Source organism: Cuculus canorus, chromosome Z (assembly GCF_017976375.1).
Source record: "Cuculus canorus isolate bCucCan1 chromosome Z, bCucCan1.pri, whole genome shotgun sequence".
Taxonomy (NCBI): domain Eukaryota; kingdom Metazoa; phylum Chordata; class Aves; order Cuculiformes; family Cuculidae; genus Cuculus; species Cuculus canorus.
Genome location: NC_071441.1, coordinates 13440862 through 13464085, shown reverse-complemented (window position 1 = coordinate 13464085; position 23224 = coordinate 13440862). Strand labels below are relative to the sequence as shown.

Below are 23224 nucleotides of genomic sequence, written 5' to 3'. Positions count from 1 at the left end.
TATCCTGGGTTGTATCAAAAGCAGGTTGTATCATGGCCAGAGGTTGAGAAAGGTGATTCTGCCCCTCTATTCCTCTCTTGTGAGACCTCATCTGGAGTGCTGTGTCCAGTTCTGGAATCCTGGACATAAGAAGGATATGGAACTGTTGGGATGGGTCCAGAGGAGGGCTACAAAGATGATCGGAGGGCTGGAGCACCTCCCATACGAGGACAGGCTGAGAGAGTTGGGGATGTTCAGCCTGGAGAAGAGAAGGCTCCAAGGACATCTTATAGCGACCTTCCAGTACCTGAAGGGCCTACAGGAAAGCTGTGGAGGGACTGTATACAAAGGCTTGTAGTAAAAGAGTAGGGGCAGTGGGTGTACACTGGAAAGTGCCAGATTTAGACTAGGCCTACGGAAGAATTCCTTCACTATGAGAGTGGTGAGGCACTGGCACAGGTTGCGCAGGGAGGTTGTGGCTGCCCCATCCCTGGAGGTGTTCAAGGTCAGGCTGCATGGGGCCTTGGGCAGCCTGGTCTGGTGGGACGTGTCCCTGCCCATGGCAGGGGGGTTGGAACTGGGTGATCTTTAAGGTCTCTTCCAACCCAAACTATTCTGTGCTTCCATCATTCTAGGATTTGCCGTTTAGTGAAGTGCAGCTATGTTGATGGCTCTGTGGGAGGGCCCGAGGGTTGCCTGGGCATGGACAGGCAGGCTGTGAGTGAAACTGAGCCTTAGAAATGGTAAAATGCACTGCGTATGAACTACAGAGGGGTTTGTCACACCTTTCTTGTGACCTGCTGTCCCAAGTCATTCTTAAATTTCCCCCTTACTCCCACTGTGCTTTAAAGGAAGCGTGTTTGTCTTTACAGTTGTCCCTGACAGCTACAGCCGGCCTTACGGTGGTTTCACACATGGTGCCTTCACACACAGTACTGCAGAGTCTGTCTCTACTAAGGCTCAACTGCTCTAAGAGTTCTCAGTGCTCTGGAAATGGGGCTGTATCACACGGTGAAAATACCAGAGCTGTCCAGCAGCCGTTCTCACTGATGCAGTGATGTATGCCAGCAACTGCTGTTGTTGCAGGATACTGCTGGCAGGAATCTGATGGAATTGGTAGCCAGAATTGCTGCTGTGTGTTGTGTCACCTGTTTCCATCTGAAGAAGTTGGTCAGTGTGTAGGGTCTTGCAACTTGTTTCCTTTAGAACAGTGGAAACAAAACTCTTAATGAAAGCACAACTTGGAGTAAGTGCCTGTTGACAACACAGCTCTGTCAGAGATCCCCAACATGTGCCTGCCTCTGCTATTTCAGTCACATTGTGAAGACCCCTTAAAAGTTTAATCCACATGTCCTACCCCCTGTCCAAAAGCCCCAGTTCACAGCCTGAAGTTCCCTGAAGCCCATGGATCAACCAGAAGATGTCAATGATGTCTGGGGAGGGGGAGGAGGAAGATGCTTACTTGTGTGTTGTGTGCTCTGTCTCCAGGAGATGGAGATCTTGGAAAACAGCACAAGAGAGGACTGCAAACCAAAAGCAGGGGTGAGTGGTTGATTTGGAAGCCAGTTAGGGAGAGTAAATGCTGTGAGAGGCCGAGAAGGGTAAGAATAAACCCGCTATGTCAGAGCCATGCAGAAGGGGAAAGAGAAAAAGGCTAGAGAGGCACTAGGGAAAGCTCCCTGGGACCAAAACTGGGAGAAACAAAAAGTATACGTGTGAATTAAATGAGAGCGTTGCAGAGACCAGGGAACACAGGCATGGATCCTCACTGTTTTTTAAGGGTGGGAATATGTGGCATGCTGGAACAGGCTGCTGCCCATCAGTGGCTAGCCTGTTGCTGAGTGGTGATAGCATGCACAGGCCTTGTGTTGTCCCAGAAGCTGCCTTGCCGATTCTCTCAGCTGACCCCCACTGAGCACCTCCTCAACATGTGTTTCAGGCACACCATGCCTGGTGGCATCACCTTGGCTACTGCTGGTGCTCAGTGTCCTGCGCTGGGATGGTGGCAGGGCACCTCTGCCCATGCTGTGCACCCTGGTAGCACCCCTGGCTCAAGGGAGCCTTCCAGGAGGACACATATCCTGCCATATAGGCGGTCCTACCTCACCTGTATGTGCAGCAGAATGCCTAGGATGTGAGCTTATACGCATGTGGATTTACCTGTGGTCTCAACACACTGGGAATCCATCCTGGTTTGTCAGCCTTTGCAGTGGTATTTGGTTTGGCCAGGAGCTGTCTTGGTGTGAGCATGTGAACTCTATTATATGTGAAAACATAGTGTGTCTGCACTAGTTGTGAAAATACACATTCCTAGACCCTGCCAAGGTCAGTGTGAGGGCTGTTAAAGGTGGCTGTTCTTGTATTCAAGTGGAGCAGAGAGCCCTGCTCTAAAGATGGAGGGAAGGTAACCAAAACCCAAAATTGCAGAAGAAAATACACCTGGTAAAACTAATTTGGATTATTGAAGCAAATGGTAAAAATAAATAACTAGAGCAAAGTTAGAGTTGCAGGGATAGCTGAAGGAGACAGAAACTGAAGTCTTGGAAAGAATAGGCTCAAACCCAGAGACTTTATGATTTAAAGGAAAAGCCATACACAGGAAGGTATGGTGTTCTTGGATAAGGTTTGGAAGGTTTCTTATTTAAACTTTTCAAAACATGCAGAAATGGTGAGAAAATCAAGAAATAAGCAGTGTATAAACATTTATTGGAGTGTAATTGGAGTGTTAGCAGTGGTCCTAGTGTATCTGTTACTCCTCATTGAGGTTATGATGTATTAAGAAGGAGAAAACATGCCTAACAAATGTCCCTGGTAAACCATAAACCTGATTGTTCCTGCAGCCTGGTGAGACCAAGGGAAACTTGGAAGGGGAAGGCTGAAATAAAATTGGCAGGATATTTTTTTCGTTTTTTCCGCTTAGATCTTAGGGCAATTGGAGAAAAAGAAGGACTTGCACCGCTTTCTAAGTAACATACTAACCTACTTCTTTTTGCTATTTCCAGATAGCAATTAACTAAAGTAGATTAAAAAAAGAAACCCCATCTCCCTGAAAGCAGAAGTATATGTATTTGTGGTCAATGAAGAGCTGCAGAGTAATTTCAAAATTGGGCTTTTGGTCTGTCAAGAAAGATCAAGCATTTTCCTTCTGAGTGGAAGGAAATGATGTGTGTGTGCAACGCAGGAGTGATTTTCTGGGGCTGGCTTTGGACTGTGGTCTGCGGGGAAGCGCACTCGGGATGGTGGCAAACGTCCTGGTGGAGGAGCTCTGGCAGAACTGTGCTACTGATGAGTGTTTATTCCAAGCTGTGCTTTCATCAAGAGTTTTGTTTGGAAAATATCTTAATAGCTTTGTATTTATTGAATAATGGCGGCACAGGTATCTGTTCCAGGAAAAGCTTACTGGGGTTAACTAAATAATTAGAATGGCAGAAAATGTCTTTTCTTTCTGCTTAAGCACGAGAAGACAGCGACTTTTGTAAGACTTGGCTTCTGCATTTTTTCCTTCTGATTTTACTGCAAGCCATGCTCCTTCATTTTTCAGCTAGCAAAGAGCAGCTGAGCAGAGAGCAGCGTTACTGGGCAGTGCACAGATAGCAGTGGTCCATGGATTTCAGTTCAGCCGAGATACTGAACTCACCAATAGAAATTTGCAGATATTTCAAGATTGGTGTGTGAGGACGTGAGGAAAGGAGGGCAGCTGTCTCTGGAATAGCATCGTGACTTGGATTGCTGTAGAGGTCTCTCTCTTCTTGCACTGCTGTTATGTATCTTTCATAGTAATTCAGAGAAAATAAATGACATAGCAAGAAAGCCTTATTGTGACTTAAAAATGACATTTTCCTGCTATAAATCTCCAATATTTACTATGTAGCAGCTGTGAGAAGGGAAAAAAGGGCTCGTAGAAGATAAGAAAAGCACCTGAAAATCAAGGTCACTTTAGAGGCTTTAGTGATTTCCTGTAATGTGATAAAAACCGTCTATTGTGTTTTTGCTGGGAAATTTGTAGCCGAGGACAATGTAGCAGAAAATAAAAGTTGAGAAAACATACACAAGGTTGCTGTGCTGGAATGAGAGTTGTGTTCCTTATCAAACTGGTGACAGAGGATGGTGCCTGTTAAAATTTACATAAAACAAATGCTAAAGCATCTGTTAGACTGTATTCTAACATGTGTGTTGCTTCCTGACAGTTTAATTTTGTGTTATCAGGAAGCTTTTGTTTAGATATAAGCACCTTTTGTTAACATGTCTCTCTGGCAATGATTTTCCCTCACTCCTCATGGTAGGCTGTTGACAATGGGTAGCAGTGTGTGCTGAAGCCCCAACACCATCCTCCTGGTGCGGTTCTGGTTCTGCTGTGCTCACAATTGATGGGGCTGGTGGTGGAGATCTGGCTGGCTCTGGCATCTCTGATCTGGCGGGCAGTTAGTCTCCTCTGCCTAGCTCAGTGCTTAGGTATGTGGTCCCACTGAGAGTTATGCTGCAGTCTGACCTGGGGTTTCCCTGAAAAAGGCAGGAAACCCCAGAAATCAGTCCTCCTTTTTATGTCTCGGCTTCAGGGTTTGGCCCTTTGATGGTGGCAGTGCATGCAGAAAGCTGAGCATCTCCACAGGTCATGTGTGTGGTTTGCTAATAAGTTTAACACACATAAGGCAAGGGCCAGTGGAGTGATGTGATTTTGTAGGGAGCTGAGTTGGGGGCTGAACCTCAGTCCTAGGCCAGTGGTTTAACCACAAGGTCAATTCCTCGTTCATTATGACCTATTTCATAATAAAGCTGAAATAAATACTTGCAGTTGTCTCAGAGATTTTTTTTTTTTTGCAATTTTCCAATCAGAGTTACTTAGGTGTTATGAGTAAAGCACCTGAACCATTTGAAATGATTCACTGCTTTCCTTGATAAGGATTTAAATTAACACATGTTCTGTTTTGCTGACAGAGCGAATTCTGCTTTCACAAACTCACGTAGCATAGCTAGTGTGAGTAAAGACAAATGCATGATGCTAACTTTCCATCTGAAAACAGCAGCTTCAGTTAGGTCTTCATTTGTATTGTCTTCCCTCTGCTGTGACAGTCCTGAGGAACAAGGGACATACGCTGCTGAGAAGCTGAACTACGCGAGCTTTTTTCAACAGTGTTTTGTCTCAAATTTCTCTTTTCCCTAGCATGACTGAAGGCAGCAATTACAGAGTTGCAATCATGTGAACATCAACAATAAAAACATTGTCTTCTTCAACTTCCTGGATGACATGGAGATAAAAAGCATTGATGGTTGGTCTACACCAGCCCAACCATGTTTTCTTTCACTAGCAGAAAATTGAAGAGACCTGGTAATGCAAGCAGGGGAGATGACGGAGACCTTGTAGATTCAAGGCAACGGACGGTCTAAGTCCTGTGACCTGCGTCACTGCTCTCCTTCCTTCCCCCGGTACTGGGGAGGATACTTGTCTTTCAAGCCCCTGGGCATCTGTTAAAAAAAGAAGTATAATAAAATGTGCTTTAAAATCTCTGTATTTTGGCTATGTTATGGTAGGCTGTCCCTCACTGTATATGGCTTTGTGCCAGCGTAAGCTGTTTATGGCCCATGAGTGAGCACTCAGAACTCAGGCTCCTGGCTGTGGAGGACTGCAGATGTATGGGCTTGAAGTGATGTGGATGGAGAGCAAGACCAGCCTTGGGAATGAGCCTGGACCGATGCATAGTACAGGCATATTCAGAAAGTCCTCTGTGCTGACATAGATAAATGAAAGCTGTAGGAAAGTGATAGAAAGCAGAGTTCAGACTACCCTCTGTGGGTGATATTCCTGTTCATGTTTTACTTCCAGGTACTTTAAAATTAGGCCATAAATTGAAGGCAGAATTCACATTACACATTCATCTTCTCTTCTGCAGGCCTGTGGGGGACAGCCAGTCTACTTTATCATAATGTAGAGCAGAGGGTTTCTGACCATTGTTGAACTTTCATGTGTATGTGTAGGTACCGCTTGAACAGGGAGGTGTTTTCTTTTATGTTATCCTGGGATATATCACGCTTTTTTCTATGCTATTACTTGTTAGCATCCGTACTGGTATTCCTCAGCCTTGCTTTGACAAGAAGTACAATAGGGCTTGGTCCCTGGAGAACCAGAACTTATGCTGAGGATATGTTTTTGCCCATGTTGGAACATAGGACTGAATAAAAAACTCTTTTGGATTTAAAAAAAAACATTGTTATGAAAGCAGGTAAGGTGAGAAGAGGGAAGAGAAATAAAAAAAGGCTCTGTGAACAAAGGGACATTTTTATTGTCCAAACTATAGCTATTAATGGTATGTGTCTTGTCTAGGATGACTTGCTAACCACTGGATCATTAACTAAGCCCAAATTATTTTTTTACTGCTATTAAGGCATTTGGGATGGTCTTAATCTATATGGATTCTGTATTGTCTTGTAGTTGGGTGAAACTCGTTTTGAAGAGTTTTCCCTAGTGAGATGCCAGTCTAGGTCTCTCCTCCATCTAGCTACTTATAGTCACAGAAGTCTGGGAACTGAATGTCTCTTGAGACTTCTGCTCCTTCAGTAGCTAAGGCTGGCCAACAAGTAAAAGTATCTTGGGAGGGCATGAACACAAAGCCAATGAAATAACCCATAGGCAGTGCTTAGGAAAGCAAGCTGACAGGAAAGCACACATCCAAGCAGCAGCGAACCTCCTTAGGAAATTAAACAGTAAACGTGCCTGGGCACCAGACTGAAGCTGTGAGATGGTTTAGCTAGCTTCTGGCGTGTGTGGCCTTGGACAGTGTGTTCCCTTGGGTTGCCCTTGGGTTATGGGTTTGTTTCTCACCCCAAGAAAACTTACTAGCATGACTATGGCTGGACAATGGCTCAAAGTCCAGACGGAGATCCGTGACAAGTGGTGTCCCTCAGGGGTCCATACTGGGACAGGACTGTTTAATATCTTAATCAATGATATTGACAGTGAGATTGAGTGAACCCTCAGCAAGTTTGTGGATCACACCAAGCTGAGTGTTGTAGTTGCCGCAGTAGAAGGATGGGATGTCATCCAGAGGGACCTGGACAGGCTGGAGAGGTGGGCCTCTGAGAACCTCATGAAGTTCAACAAGGCCAAGTGCAAGGTCCTACACGGGAGTTGGGGAAATCTGCGGTTTCAGTACAGCATGGGGGATGATGTGATTGAGAGCAGCCCTGCAGAGAAGGACTTGGGGGTGCTGGTCAATGGGAAGCTCGATATGAGCCGGCAATGTGCGCTTGCAGCCCAGAAGGCCAACAGTATCCTGGGTGCCATCAAAAGAAGCGTGGCCAGCAGGTTGAGGGAAGTGATTCTACCCCTTTACTCCTCTCTTGTGAGACGTCATTTGGGGTATTGTGTCCAATTCTGGAATCCTCATCATAAGAAGGATACGGAGCTGTTGTAATGGGTCCAGAGGAGGGCTACAAAGATGATCAGAGGCCTGGAGCACCTTCCTACGAGGACAGGCTGAGAGAGTTGGGGCTATTCAGCCTGGAGAAGGCTCAGAGGAGACCTTATAGCGACATTCCGGTACCTGAAGGGGGCCTACAGGAAAGCTGGGGAGGGGCTATTCGTAAAGGCTTGCAGGGATAGGACCAGGGGGAACGGGTACAAACTGGAGAGGGGCAGATTTAGACTGGACATTAGGAAGAATTTCTTCACCGTGAGAATGGTGAGCCACTGGCACAGATTGCCCGGGGAGGTCATGGCTACCCCATCCCTGGAGGTGTTCAAGGCCAGGTTGGATGGGGCCTTGGACAGCCTGGTCTAGTGGTATGTCCCTGCCCATGGCAGGTGATTGGAACTAGATGATCTTTAAGGTCCCTTCCAACCCTAACTATATTATGATACTGTGATACTATGACTACTCACAACCTAACTGACCGTATAAAATCTCATGGACTGGAGATAGGGTGCAAATGAGGTAACTTGTCCCGGTGTTATGGAAGGAACCTAAGTGATAAGTCTTTGTTGGAGAAGCAATGTAAATGGAAATCAAGGGAAGAAATGCAGTGGGGGCTATTGCAAGAAAAGGAGCAAATGGATTAAGATAGAGGTGCTCTGACAAACCACCTCTTGCTTCTTTTTCTTTTATAATCTAGTCCTGCCTACAGCTCTGAGCTCATGTTTTTGTATTCCTCAGCTTGCTCCATCTGCTCCCACTTGCTCTTTGGCAAGTCTGAGTGTTTTTGTGGCTGGGCTGCAAAGTACCAGGTTATTTGGCACAACTGGTGGCTAGGATCAAAGCTTGCATTCCATTCTGGCTTGGCAGGCTGTGCTTCCTCTCACTGCAAATCCTTTTGGCTTTCGCCACCCAGGCTTGTTCTTTCCTGACTGAGCGTAGCCTCCCTCCACCAAGATAGTGGTGCAGAATTACCCTCCCAGCAGTGAGAATTAGCCCTTGTAAGCAGCACTGCTTCCCTCTCAAATGGACCAAGAGGAGCCTGTGGTACAGAGGCTACAAGTATGTCCTTTCTTACCTGACAAGTGAAAACCCTCTTCTAACAGATCTTCCTTGCCTTTTGGGGGTCTAAAGCTGTATTTCACACAACTCTCTAAGGTTCTCTGTTTGTTTCAGGCAGGAAAAAAATAGCAAGAAAGGACATGGTCAGCAAGACTGTTCCCCAGATAATCGTGGAGACATGTTTAATCTTATGTTGCTGTGAGTCCTTTGTTTGTTTCTTGATGCTAGTAGTCAGAACATTTATCATAACTGCTCTGAATTATCTTAATATGCCATGATGTCAGGCAGGGCGAGTGTTTCCCTTTGAAGTAGCCTTTCTTTCAGTTGGTGGATTTAGCAAAGAAAAGGAGAAAGGATTTAGGCAAAGTTATTGGAACAGCCCGAGATCACTGAGCTCACTCTGAGTGGATGCTCCTGCATGAATGGTTGCTTTGTGTGCACTCAGGGAGCAGCAGCCAATGGGAAGCCCTGTAGGAGCATGGATCATGAAGGGCAAGATCTTACACTGGCATCCACGTGTGAGTCCACCGAAACCAATTGAGTGCCCTGTTGTGCCAGGTCTGGATTTAGCAGTTATTGTTAAAACAGATGGGATGTGAAAGATAGAGATTACCAGAATTCAGGAAAAATCGCTTGGCTAAGTAGTTAGTTCATACTGGAGATGATCAAGCTGCTCTCTGTCTCTTGATAAATAATTTGAGATTATGAGCTGAAGGAGATGTCATGCCTCAGTCCTTTTAGTGCAGCCTATTACCAAGGCTCATTTTTCTCATGTTTAGTGCAGCTGTAAGCACTTGAAATGTGTCATGACATGGAGAGCTTGAGTCTCACAGCCATTGAAACGCAACCACAGGGCAGGCTGGAGGGATGGTGCTAGCTTTGCCTGTGCTCAGATCTGGTCGGACACCAAGAAGCTCAGCCTGAGCATGCTGTGGTGAGAGGCGGCATGCATGTAGAAGGATTATTACTCAGCTTAGCATCAAGCTCATGTGGTCCTGCCAGGGAGGAGAAGCAGGCCAGTTCCTCCCTTTGATCTTCACTCTAGACATGTCTAATGTGTTTGGGATGATGTTGGTGCCAAACTGGCTTCGGCCTGGCAGCTTCTGTGGATTCCCCCATGTAGGTAAGGACATCAAAGGACTGATGCACCCTCACTGAGGATATGTTGACTCTGCAGCCTCTGGAGATGCAGCTGCTGGAGAAACCTGAAACTGCAGAAGGGATGAAGAGAGGAGGGTGGCAGGGCTCAGAGCAGCGTGGGTACCTGAGCTACCAGGTGAGACAGATTTTGGCTCTGATGGCATCCATATTGCATGAGAGGGTCTGGGGAAAAGCCTGAGTATTTAACTGGGACAACTAACACATCTTACAGCTTGATAGCCTTCCTCTGCAGCACTAAGAGAGAAACATGATTTTACCTTTATGTGTTTCTATCAAGAATTTTGGCATCTGTACCAATAATAGCCAAGACCCATTCTTTTTGCCCCTCTTCCCCACAAGAGAGAGCTGTTGTAGCCATGTGGAGTGTATTTACATCTATATGGCTGCAACTTATACCTGAACCTATGGACTGATTTCAGCTAGAGATGTAGGAACATTGATTTCAAATAATTTTGATGAAAATGACAGCCTGGCTAGAGCAGAGAGATGCCATGGAGGGCTCCTTTGAGGGACTGGTGCCTGTCTGTGTTCACCCTTTATTAAACCCCGTAGAAAATCTTCATGGGATAGGGATATTTTGGATGTTCCTCATAAAAGAAATCTTCATCTGGATTTTGTGCTCAATTAGAAAGCCAAAGCCTGAGAAGCAAAGTTGAAGGAAACCAGATTCAGTAGCTTAGTGGGTCCTGGTGCTAATTCTCCTGCTCTTTTTCTCTGTAATAGACTTGCAGACCTCAGAGTGGGTTTGGCTGGTGGTGCACGGAGATCCTGGCACCAAAGGAGTAGAACTACACAGAGAAGCTTGCCTCATTTGCAGCGTGCTGCCACACCAGGGGCGTGCTGTGAGCTGGGCTCAGAAGTGCTGGCCTGGAAGGAGAGGACGAGCAGGAGTGGACCTGGGCAGATGGAGTGGATTTTGCCGCTGAAGTCATGGAAGAGCCAAACCCATCCTAGACGTGTTTCCTTCTTTAGGAGTGCTCCTATAAAGTGTAGCTCACTGAAGGGCATTGTGCCATTTACCTAGGTGTTTTGACAGTGTTATTTATTATCAGGTTTTATTGGTGCTCTTTGGGGTTTTGTTGGTTCGCAAAGACCAAACCCTCAGGGCATATGACAAGGGATATTAGCTAGAAAAACAAGTAGCCTTGTACCACAAGAAGTCACGTTTCTTTACTGTAAACATGTGAAAATCCTTGGCGAAAACACAATATGGGGAAAGCAAACCTTGATGAAAATTAGGTCAAGTAATGACTGAGCCAATACTGCTCATATGGAAATAAACAATAGTAGTCAAACTGAAGAAAGCCAAGAGCTTTCTTGGCTCTCTTGCAATGACTTGGAACATTTTAATTGAGAATGCAATTATGTTTTGTGTTTGTCTTGAGGTTTGTAAAATTCTAGCTAACCTATTTCTTTGCATCCCTTTACACTTCTTATTTTTAGACATTACCACAGAAGAATGCACATGTTGTGAGAAAGACAGGTGGTGTTATATTCCTGGCCAGACTGAAATCAGGAATTTTCAAAAGCTTTCCTGGAAGAAAAGGCATGTGATGTTGTCATTTTTCTAAGTCAGGTAGTTTTGGACACTTGAAAATTATGCCTCAGGCTACTGGTTGCTGTGCAAATAAAAATGCGAGACTCCGTATGCTGGAATATTGAGTTACTGATTCTGCTGAACCTTACATTACATGTGTAACTATTTAACAGGGACAAAATTCCCAGACCCAACTTCTCATTTACATTATAGTCTCTTTGCTACCTTGGCAGTTCAGTCAGATATGTAAGCTGACACACGTATGTACCCACAGCTGCACCTGTGCACATGCACGCAAATGTATGCATATTTTTGTCCCTAAAATGCACACACCTTACATCTTTTTACACATGAATCCAGACAGCAAGTATGAAAATTTGTTTTACAAGTGATGATTGTGGTGTTTTCCTCTTGACACCAGTGGAAGATTGGTCATTGAAGAGTCAAGGATCAAAGACACCTTTTGTGGTATCTATTCTGTTAATAAAAACACCCTAGTTTAAATTCTGATCATATGGAAATCAATGGCAGTTCTGTCACTGATTCCAGAACAATGAGAAGTTGGCTCAAAAATTCAATTTATACTGCCTTCTTAATAGTTTTGTCTATTAAATTTAAATTGTTGGAGAATAGAACATAAACATTGGGGGTAAAAAAATGTAATAAAATGGTTTAATTTATTTCTGGGTCTAACAAGCATTTATGCTGATAGTATTTTTATGTTCTTAGTTTTCATTTTAAAATAAACAACAACACTGCAAAGGGAGATTTCCTAATTTCTTGTTAATAGGTTTTAAATTGAAAAGCATTTTTCAGTGGGAGAGCTGCCCATTTAAATTATAGATGGCAATTTTATTCCATTTTTAAGCTCTTCTCTTCTGGCTGGAGATCCTTGAGTCATAAGGCATTTGTAGCTTCTTTAACAACTACAGAACTGACACTTCAATATACATCTATAAAGACGTTAAAAGGCTGTTATAGTTATAACAGAAAAGGGCAAAATCAACACGTTACGAAGGAGAATTTAATTCACCTGCAGCCCCTCCCCAGCCATGAAACCTGTGTCTCCTCTCTCTTCCTTGTGGTGGTGATGCACCATGTAAGCCCACAGCAAGACAAGTACAGGACTACATGAAACAAGAGCCCCGGGAGAGCCATGTCCGTCAGGGAAGGGAGGACAGGAACTTTGCCGTGGCCCCGACCATGTACCGGATCTGTGTGAACCACAGTCTGAGTTCCACCTAGTTTAGAGCAGAGGCAAAACAATGAGGACCAGGAAATGACACCTCTCCGATGCCTTTAATGCTCTGAAGTGGCCTGGTCTGTGCAGCTGGATCCCTGGGCAGGATGGCTGTGTGAGCTAATATGTCAATGGGACCTATATATGTTTAGAATTTCTGATTTAGGAGTGTATACTTCATCTTTCCCTCCTTGGAATCAAAGACATACATGCATACATATGCATACCCATATCTGTCTGTATCCATACACATATATTTATATGAGCCATGTGCCCAGTAAAAGGTAGGATTTTCTTGCTACTGATGGAGCTGTGAGGTTGGCAGAGGGTTGAAAACAGCAGGTAGTGAGCAGAGGTGCAGGGCAGAAGAGGCATCGCAAGGTTATGCAGAGACACAGGCACGATAAAATCTGAGTGTGAGGTCCTGGCCCCTCTGAAGTAAATGGAAAAACTCACACTGGCTTTAGAGACAATATTTCATCCAGTATGAACAAGATATTAGAAAGGAACTGATCAGAGAGGAGAAACCCTGGTAACCAGTGACCATGGAAAGGAAAACAGGAAGACTACATGACACCTTAGTGAAGCGCTAATTTAGGTACACATTTTATTCCATTAGGGGTTGATGTAATGTAAGAGTGATTCTTCCACTCCAAATTTATCTGCTTTATTGGATTTGTGTCACTACCATAATTTTATTTATTTATTTTTTTTAATAGTGATACTGTAAGAGGCCGCTGGAGCCAAAACATGTAGCAGGAAAACTCTCGTACATTCATTTTATTTTGCAAGTCAGACTCCTATGTTCAAATTTTTTTTGATTTCAACGTGCACTTTGAAGCTCAATGTAGCTTTATAAATGGCCAGTATGTGGGAATAGGAGAGGGAGAATTCTGTCCTTTAGGCTAATTTTTGATATGCCTCTGATTTGAGATCATTACCACAGCATGTAGCATCAGTCACATTGGATATGCAGTAAATGACCTTGACTGTTAGGAAGCCGTTAATCAACAAATCACCAACAAGACAGAACCTCTTCATGTGCTTTTGGATGTGAAGGACAGCATTTGATTGTTCCCAAGCTGCTGTAAGCAGAAGAAAAATACTGTTGACTTCCTGGTGAGTTAGTGCAGTTTTGTTCTCCTGGTACCACATTTTCCAGGTGAGGATGTGAAATCTTGTGGACTGATATCAGAGGATGTTTTGCTGGCTGCTCCCCTGTTGCCAAGGAAATTCAGGGGCTGGAATGTCTTAATTTTATGGAAGTGAACAAGTTGCTTGGGAGAGCTTGCCTGGGGCCTGAAATTGAAAGCAAGTGTATGAGTGGCTTGTTTGGAAGTAATTTTTTGATGTGAAGAAACATAAGACAGAACATCGTAGTGTGTGCTGCGGCTAAAGCATTTGAGGGTTATGGTATCTCCCAGTCTGAAGAGGTGGAGGGGGACAAGGGAGGCAAGTTTTTTGTCTTTAAATTGGAAAAGATTAATATTTACAGGCCTTTGTTTTCGGTGTTGCTGGTCCAGTGCACTGTCTGCTTCTGTGATTTCTCTCTTAATGGTTCTGATCAATGGCAACTGATATGGCAGTTCAATTTTCCTGCCATATATATTTGTATTTTACCTTTAGCAGATTTAGATCTCAAAATATGCATTGAGTTTTGCAATGTTTCTGCTGCTTACAAGAATGCCTTAGTTAACCTAGCAGGTATGTCTGATAGAAGAGGGAGAGTATCAGGAAAACTTGACTTGAACAGCCTTGAAACTTGGTATTCAAGCCTGTAACATGATTCAGTGACATGCATTCACCCTTGATATATTTTTAGAACAGTTGAGAGTCAAACTCTCAGCCAATGCGTCTTTGTGCAGCTCTTTCTTATATTTCCGGTTCGTGTTGTCTGGAAACTTCTACTCATCCATGCCAAACTCAAGAGATGTCCCCTCCTGATATCTTTGGATTTCATTCACTACCATACAGTATGGAAGGGAGACTCAAACGCTGGAACGCCTGTGCTCATAGTGCAGTCCTTGGAGGTGCCAGATTCACTGAGTAATTGGTAATCTCTACAACAGAGTATAATTCACTTTATCTGCTACTGTATGATGCATAGCAAGTGAGTTAGCGATTTTTAGGGCAGGGGCTGTTGAACAGTTATGTGTAACAGGACCAGGCATCATTTCTACAGGTTACGAGAGTAGGTATACATTCTCTGTTCCTGGTAAAGTTGGGTCTCAAATTATAACATTTACTGAGGAGGCGTGACACTACATCCATGCTTCTGTGTGGGAGACTTCTGAAGCAAAAATCACAGCAACGCTAGAATAAGCATAGCCTATATAAGGACACTAATACATGTATTGTTTTGTATTATACACATTGAAATCATGACATATAGTACTCCCACACGTTCACGTTTGTGTTTAGTGACAACGAGGACAGGAGCAATTAAGGTTTCTGGTGGTAATTGTAGAGATCATCTGATAGTTCAGCTAAGTTATAGTTTTGCTAATGTGCTCCTTGACTGGTGAAATTCTGCTGTAAATCAGTGAATTGCATTTGTCTGTGAGCACCTGCATTAAACCAATAGAGGCTTGAGACATTATTATTGGGTTGATGAACCTCCTTATTCCACAGACTGACAGTGGGAGCTGAAGGAGATCGGTAGTGGGCAGGACAGCTAAATCTTGGTCTTGCACACACTTCTGCATGCACTCAATTTTAAAGCTGTGTCTAGTTCTATTGGTGCTAATGGCACTTCTCCACATAATTGAGATGAGTTGATTTTTAAAATCTTGTAGGTCTGAAGGCTAACAGTATCCCAGTATTGGACCATAGCAGAAGAAGGAAAAAATGTGTCACAAAATGTGCTGTATTAATTCAACAAGTGTATTTAAGTTTTACTTATTTATAACATTTCAGAGTATATTACTAAGTGTTCTGCAGTGTATTGATAATAGTAATGAAGCCTGAGTAATTCACAATCTAGTTACATCATCTGGCTATTAAGTTGTGCTTAGGAGCAGAAAAGATGGCACTAATATGAGTTCAGGAAACAACATATGATTCAGCAAAAAAAGTGCTGGTCGGACTAGATTTCTAAAACTTCCAGAAATATTGAGTAGTAAGTATCTCTGCTTGTCTTAGTAGATGGGATTATTTAGCTTAGTTGGATAACCTGGAATATTGGTTTACTCACAGCATATGTAGTAAGAGAAGCAAACTGTCCTATAATTTGTGTTTAAAATGTATTCAAAATCTGCCAAAAACCTTCCAAACCTGCTCCCTGTAACTTTCTTCATCGAAGAGGCTTCACGTTGTTGTGGAATGCACTACCACAGCCATAAAGGCTAGTGCGAGCACCAGATGTGGTTTGGCAGGGACATGGCTCGCAGGTCCAAAGGGCTTGTCCTGGCTGACTGGGGTGATGAGCATCATGAGGAGAAGGTCTCTGCCACAGCAAGCCAAGACCAGCTCCCTGAGGAAGCATCCTAACTTCCTACTGAAATACCAACGTGGTGAAAATGTCTGTCATGGCTGATGGGCAGCTGTGTCTGAAACAGCTTCCTCTGCTTGTCTCGTGTTGTCTACTTTATGGTGGTCTCTTTTACCTCTTCCCTAGCACTGTCATGGAGAGAATACTGACATGTACCCCTTATAAATGGATCAAGAGACCATAAAAGATAATCATTAAGAAGATAAGACTTTCCTAGCTCATTAGCAATTATTTTATGATATTTTAGGTTAATGATTCCAGCAGTCTTCATTTGTTAGTGTTGATTATGGAAGTCCGTGCCTTGCCTGAATCTGAGTTGTTTTGACCAACAAATGTGAATTAAAATCAATAGAAATGTCATTAACATCCCAGTGCTGTGAAAGATAATATGACCATTTCTCATGCATACAGTTTATTAAAATTTGCTAAAGTGTGAAATATGTATGACAAGTAATGATGTTTTAATCTTTCACCAAGGTAACAATTGAAAGCTGATTGATTCCATTCAGTAATTATAAAATCAAAATGATGGAAGATTGTAATCAAGAAGGATTCTGTCTTATACTTTGTCACGCCTCCGTGCAAGATGAAATTCTCATTTTTAACATCTCTTTTATCTAAAAAGAAATCAAACTCCTATTTGCCCCAGTTTAAATCTCATGGCTAGTTAGATAATAAATACTTTTTTCTTCTTTTTACTCCGATGAGAATATAAAAGCAGAACATTTATATCCTCATGTGTGCTGCAATACCTTGAAAGCTTTTTCTCCATTTCCAGGTATCTTTACATGGGACAAGGCTGAGAGAACAGCTGCATTGCTTTGCTGGAGTGCTGGCATTTATTTCAATCTTTGTAAGCCAGCTGAACATCACATCCTTCCTCTTTCTCCTCCATAAAAAAGTAATGTCAGCTTCTAAGCCAAACTATGGAAATGTTCTCAGAGTCTGAAGGCTCCGATGGTGATGCCTGGAGCCAGGCAGGGTGTGCTGCCCTGCCAGAAACATACCATCTCACTGGCCGCTCAGCATCTACCCTGCCTCTGAGGCATCCCAGATATATGAGCCCCAAATAAGCCAGTCAAGAGGCTGAATTGCCAAAACTACCCATTAATGTTTTGCTTGAAGTTACCCAAAAGAGATGACTCTCTGCTCTCAGCATTTCATGGTAATAGCAGTAAGAGGACAGGGGCTTGGGAGATCTGCCTTTTTTCTGCCTCTGCCATCCATCTTTTGTGTGGCCTTGGGAAAGTCCCTTCCCTTCTCCTTGCCTCCCTTTGCCCATGTACCTGTCTTCTAAACTGTGTTAAGGGAGTACAGGTGACTTACTGCAGTACCGTGGCCGGTTGGGTCTATACAAGTAAATAAACAATAAGGGCATAATTGTGTAATTTTAAAAAAAAATTATTGTGCTTGGCAAGATCTTGTGTTAACTAGAGAGGGAAAAAATTATGGTACGCTGAGGTTTTTTCACTTCTGCTCTCTGCTTACCTTTTGCAAAAAGCGGAATCTCTCCGCCAGGGGAACAAAACAATAGTAGGTGGTGAGTCCCAACCTACTAAAGCAACTGGTGGATTCATTACGAATTGTCTGAAACCCAAACAGGGAGTAAAAGTCAATCCAGCTTATATCTTTATTCACTTTAGACAGGAAGAGTGGTCTGTGGAACAGATAGTTACTCAGTGATGTCCTGGAGCAGAAAGCAGTTTCCTTTCTGGACTGTTTGTTTTTGACATCCAGATTGGGGAAGCACTTAGCTGTTTTTTGAAGTGCGGAATCACGTCTCTGTGAAACGCTGATGTTTTATAGTAGACTGAGTGCCTGGCAATGACATCTCAGATGCAGTGCAGTTGGTGGGTGTACTGAGACAAATTTTAATGGGCTTTGGAATAGGGGCCAAGGAAATATTGAAGAACAGGAGAGGGAAGCTTTTGTTTAGCCAAAGCCCTAAACATGTTCTTAACCACTGAAATTAATGAGAATTAAGCATGTACTTGAGTCTTCTGCTGACTTGCACCTTACCTACTAAGTAACAAATACTAACCTGCAGAGACTCCACATAAAACAGGGAAATGCCTTTTATACTCCTAAGGGGGACATGCCATTTATAAGAGCAAATTTCTTTGATTTTCTAGTGACATAAGAAAAGCAGAATTTGGCCTTGTGCTCCTTGAAAGAAGACAATTTTAAATTGCTATCAGCTGCAGCTTCTCACTGCAACATTTTGCATGATGCAGGTTAATGTCTATCTACTAGAAAAGAGGGCTTCTCTCTTTCAGCCATCTAACAGGGTTTTTGGCATCCTGCTCACCAGAAGGGCTATTTTCTTTAATGATATTGCTTTAGGAATGCATCTTTTAAGTATCCTGCTGCATTCGTTTGACATAGCCTTCGTATCTTTTCAGCTTATATCTTCTGAAATTCTTTTTCTCCTGATAAGAAGAGATATTGCTTGGTGTGATTTGCTAACAAACCTTGATGGAAAACCAGGGAAAACCGGTAGTATATCCAATGGTTTGATAATTTCACGCTCAAAACAGATTTTAAGCATTGATCTTCTTGCACTTGCTGATGAATCTCTTCAACCAAGCAGCTGTTTGTGTGAGGTCTAGCTGGCAGCACACAGAACACATTAGGAAAACAAAGAGAATGTGAGATTAAACTGAAAAGAGGCAAGAACAGCATTTCCTCACCATTCTGCATGAAGGCAGAAGATACTCCGAGAGGATACAAACTCAGTTTTCTTATTGGACCTGCGGCCTCTTCCCCCCATCAGATTATTCAAAGGTAAATTCGTTTTTCACTCTCTCAGACAGACCATTTCCCCCTCACTGGTATACTTATTTATTAGTAACGTTGTTTGTAAAATGCTAACTTCATTGCCTGCATTGTTATGATATTACCTCTGTGTCCCTATGTGACAATGTAACAATGTCATGAAGAAAAATGAGGTAAAAGTGATGTGGGTACATAAAATAGGATTGACAAAATGTAATAAATCACTGTTGGGCTGAAGAACAGAGCTGCATGTGTAATGAAATACTTCAGCATTACATCATCGTTTATGTAACATCTGGCAGAACCTTGTATTTCAGTGCTGCTTGAAATCAGAATCATTTTTTCTCTCTGAGAAAAGAGAAGAACAAGCTGTTAGGTTTTGCGCATACAAAACTGGAAAAAAAGAGAGAAAAAGAAACCCTTAAAATATCCCTGTGAGGTTCCCCTGAGAAGTTCTGCCATCTCCATCGTAATGCAAATAATATAATATAATATCTAAGATGCCTAAAAAAATGTTAATATCCAAGCAAGCTTTCTTCAGCTTTATAAAAGAAACATATCTGCAATGCGAAGGAGATTTTTTTTTAGGTTGCACAGATAATTTCCTCAAATAAGAGTTCTTCTAATTTGCATCATTACATGTACCCTTGGTCCAGACTTCCAGCAAAAAACCCAGGTGTAAATTATATGTACTTTAATGTTATCCACAGGGGTTTTTTTTTGGTTGTTTCAAAGGAGAATTGAATTATGTTTCTGCCATTGTAGACTCATGGTGAATTTCTGTGCCCAGGTTCACCCGAGGTGCCAGGCAGGACAGCACGATATACCACTAGCGTGAATATTTGTTGAAGAATTTAATTAGCTGTTGCAGTAAATTAAGTCAGAAATTGAGGTATCTGCTACAAAAGTCTCTGGATGGCACCCTGACCCACCTGAATTTAGCAGAAGTTTTGCTATTGATTTTGAGGGGAGTTGAGTTATGCCTTGTACCTCTTGCATCTCATGCCACCTGGGAGGTTCTGGTGCAGTGGCTGCAGAGCTGTGTGGTGTGCTGCAGGGCTGCGGACTGTCAGCCTTCCTGGCAGTGGTGACACTCTTCTTCCTCGAACCTTCAGTGGGTGCCAGCTGCCTGGGACACGAGAATGGGGCATCGGGAAGTACTCACTGGATCTAAAAATGGGACTTTTCCTCTTTTTTTTCAATACTCTACCATTCAAGAAGGAAATAGGAGAGGTTGCCAAAGAGAAACCACTGTTTAGCTCCTTTTCAGTCAATCAAATATCATGCAGATAAGCCGTTGTTGCAGTAATCACTCTCATGCCAGAAATTTTCATATAGTATGTTTATGCAACAGTATAGGTCTGGCTGTTACATACATAGAGCTAGTTGTTATATACTGCCTCTCTGTATTTTCCCCATGTTGTTAGAAATGGTAGACCTTGATACCCTCTTGAGTAAAGTGCAAAATAAGAGTTTGGCTTTTCCTGGTTGAAATAGCAAAGGGAAACGGAGCACTTTGGATAAAACAGTTACTGTTCTAGAAACCGAATGCAGTACAGGTTTCTAGAGTACTTTAGTCCTTTATGAGCAATTGTTGGAGTTATCAAAAAGTTTTTTGCTTCATTTTTTAAATCAGCAGGGACTTCTATTGATTTATGTTTGGAAGAGAGAGGTGCTGTAGAGCATGAACATTGCTTTAAGCAGGACAGTGTAAAATTGGCAAAGGCAAAAGAGAGAGACAATGGCCGTATGACTGAGAGATACGATTTGGAGCTGGGATGTCTTATTCCTATTTCTGATATTCTTGCGGGTGACTTTAGGAAAAGAAATCACTATCAGGGCTGAAAGCTGGCCATATGCAGGGCCACAGTGGCTCTTAATAGCAGCAGAGGAAGAAATAGTATGTTTTAGAATCAAACCCCTTCTTTCCAGCGCTTGATGTTTTGAGATGAAAATATTTTTCCCTTTCTTATGTGAGTGTCATCACAGTGTACAGCTGACCTAGTGATTTCCAAGGAGAAGAAGAAACATGTTTACATCTCAGAGGCTTCTCCATGACATATTTGATCGTAGACATTGCAGGAGCAGAAGCAGACTGTTGCATCAGGGTGGTACTAGGCAGGAGTGGGGAAAGTTTGAGGACAAATGATGGTAAGCTTATCTCAGAGTGAAAATATATGCTTCCTCAAGCAGCCTCCTCCATTGAATTGCTGTGCGTTGAGCAGTGAGCCTTTGTAATGAGGTAGCAGTACATGATGCATCTCCACAGGGATTTCTGCAAGACACCAAGTAAGACCTCCAGTAAGCTTAGCTGTTCCATTGCACTTACAGTTTGTACCTGTGCCCCTCATGCTATGCCACCACTACAATTTAAACAAGTTAGTAGGGGATTAAATCATCTAATCCTAATAAGGTCCTTTGGAAAGGATCACAAAAATATGAGCTGACAATGCAAGAATATCTATGAGCATCAGTGTTAAGTGGTTCTCAAGGACAAAAGAAAAGTTCCTATTTGATAAAATATTGGATACATGGCAGGTGAGATTTTTTTCATCTCTGATTGCTTCACTTTTTGCAGCCCTGCTTGTAAGGCAACCTGGGTCCTCTCCTGGTCTGGGAGTTGCTGTAGTCATACAGCAGCTTGGAGTCTGTTTGGTTTAATCAGCGAAGTCCAAAGAAGGGCACACAACTTGCTTTCTTGCAAGTTTTCTTACATAAACCCATTCTGTCAGTGTTTTGGTAGCCAGGAATGCTGGACCTTAGCTTCATGCCTGTCCTCATGGGATCAGGTCAAAGACTGAGCTGCATGTCAGCAAAAATCAATGAAAAAAACTCTCTTGCTGTTCTGTATTTTGTCCATGACAAAGGCATAAGCTGATGAGGAGCTGTTGCTGTTTTTTGCTTTCTCAGAATAATTTCTCCTGCCTTCCTCAAAAAACAAGGTTGGACTAGCTTCTTCCAAGTGGATGGCACTACCCACTGTTTATTTCGTGTTGGTGAAAGAGGCAATTCTGGTTCTAACTTAAATGCCTAAACAATGTGTGGGCACTAGTCCACACAGTCACAGACCTTGTCTGATTCAGTGTGTGGCAAGGCTCGTGGGCAGTCCATTACAGTGCTGAACAGGAAAGAGCATTTTACTCTTCAATGGAGCAGTAACATGCTCAAGTTTTATTCAGGTACAAGAACAGGTGCTAACATGTACCCCTGGGGCAAGATAGGAGTATCTCCAGTCTGCCAAGAAACTATTTGGACAAGAAATGACTACCTCCAGCCTGCCAAGAAGATAATATTTTTGGAGAAGTGAGAGTGGTCATTCACCAGAGAGAAGGCTGAAATAGGCTGGGGAGCAGTGGTGCCTGGGCAGGCAGAGGTGCTGGTGTGGCTTGCCGCAGCTGCTGGCCCAAAGACAAGTCCCTGTATCCCACAGCCACCAAGGTCCTGTGGCTTTGCAGCAAGGGTAGGATACCCTTGTGATTTCACTCTGTACAGGAAGAGATAAAGCATGAATTTTTCCATGTCTATCAGCCTCTGCCTGTAATAAGCTTTGCAACCGTGCTGCCTGCTGGGATTTACAACCACCTTACTCACATTTGCTTGCAAAATGTCTTGGGTCAAATTAAGGGTGAGCTGAGAGTAGGATCCAGGCACCACCAGGCTGGCAATCCTTACCACGAATCCCTCTTCTTGAAGCCGGAACCCAGTGCATAGCAGGAGGTCCCCCTCATGTGCGGCAGCACCTACGGTGAGCTGTCACCATCACTGCCGCTGCTGTTTGCCTGGACAAAGGGCTATGAGTCACTGACACGGCCACACCAGCCCGTGGGCAGAGAGACAGTAACCAGTCAGCCTTTGGCCGTTGATTGAGTTTGTTCAATACTTAGCAAATGTTTAGCTGCTGGTGTAACAGATAAAGGAGCAGTAACGGTTACAGGGAAAGAATTTTGTATGGGGATGTGTAACAGTGTTATTTCAGATTTGTTTCTTTTTACTTCTTGACAGCTGTTTAGCATTAAACAGATGTTCAGGCAGATAATTTTTCACATCATTTCTACAGTATGAAACTGCACTTAGTTCCCACATCTTCTATTTAATTCAGCCGAACAGTATCCAATTACCTATTTAAGCAGAAGTTTGGGGATAATCAAGGCTGGACTGGAAGAAAAAACTATCGGTAATACCAGAGTTCTCTGTAGAAAGATGCTCGCAGCAGTCTCTGCTCCCTGCCTCTCTTCCCCCTGATTATAGAGAACTGTAGGGACAGGGAAAGCAAAAGAGAGTGCAGTCCTTCACCTCCTGCCCTGGCCTCACCGCAGGCTCCTGCTCCCGCTGAGCTAGTAGTGTTCAGCAGGACTCTTCTGGCAGGAAAAATATTAACATGAATAGCTCTCATTGTCAGTTGGTAGGCTGATGATTGCCACCATGTCAGGTCCATGCAAAATATTGGAAGAATTTCTACTGCCTAGGGTTGTTCCTGCCTTGTTTCTTCTCCATGCTGGTTATTCATGGTCATTCTTAATGAGGCTATTGGCTTATTCCTGATTGCCCTTCCATTGTGTCTTGTTTGCTTTGAG

At 43.2% G+C, this 23224-nt stretch overlaps 1 long non-coding RNA gene across 2 annotated transcripts; it reads right to left on the bottom strand.

Annotated features, from left to right (window-relative positions):
- Window positions 1-17542: 17542 nt before the first annotated feature.
- LOC128850431 (uncharacterized) lies at window positions 17543-22407 on the bottom strand. 2 transcript variants are annotated; one of them, XR_008447867.1, is made up of 3 exons: window positions 22323-22407; window positions 19583-20925; window positions 17543-18998 (listed from the first exon to the last, which is right to left on the bottom strand). It is a non-coding gene; the product is annotated as an uncharacterized LOC128850431 (long non-coding RNA). The 2 variants fall into 2 exon arrangements; XR_008447866.1 differs by having other exon boundaries at window positions 22242-22401.
- Between the last annotated feature and the right edge of the window lie 817 nt (window positions 22408-23224).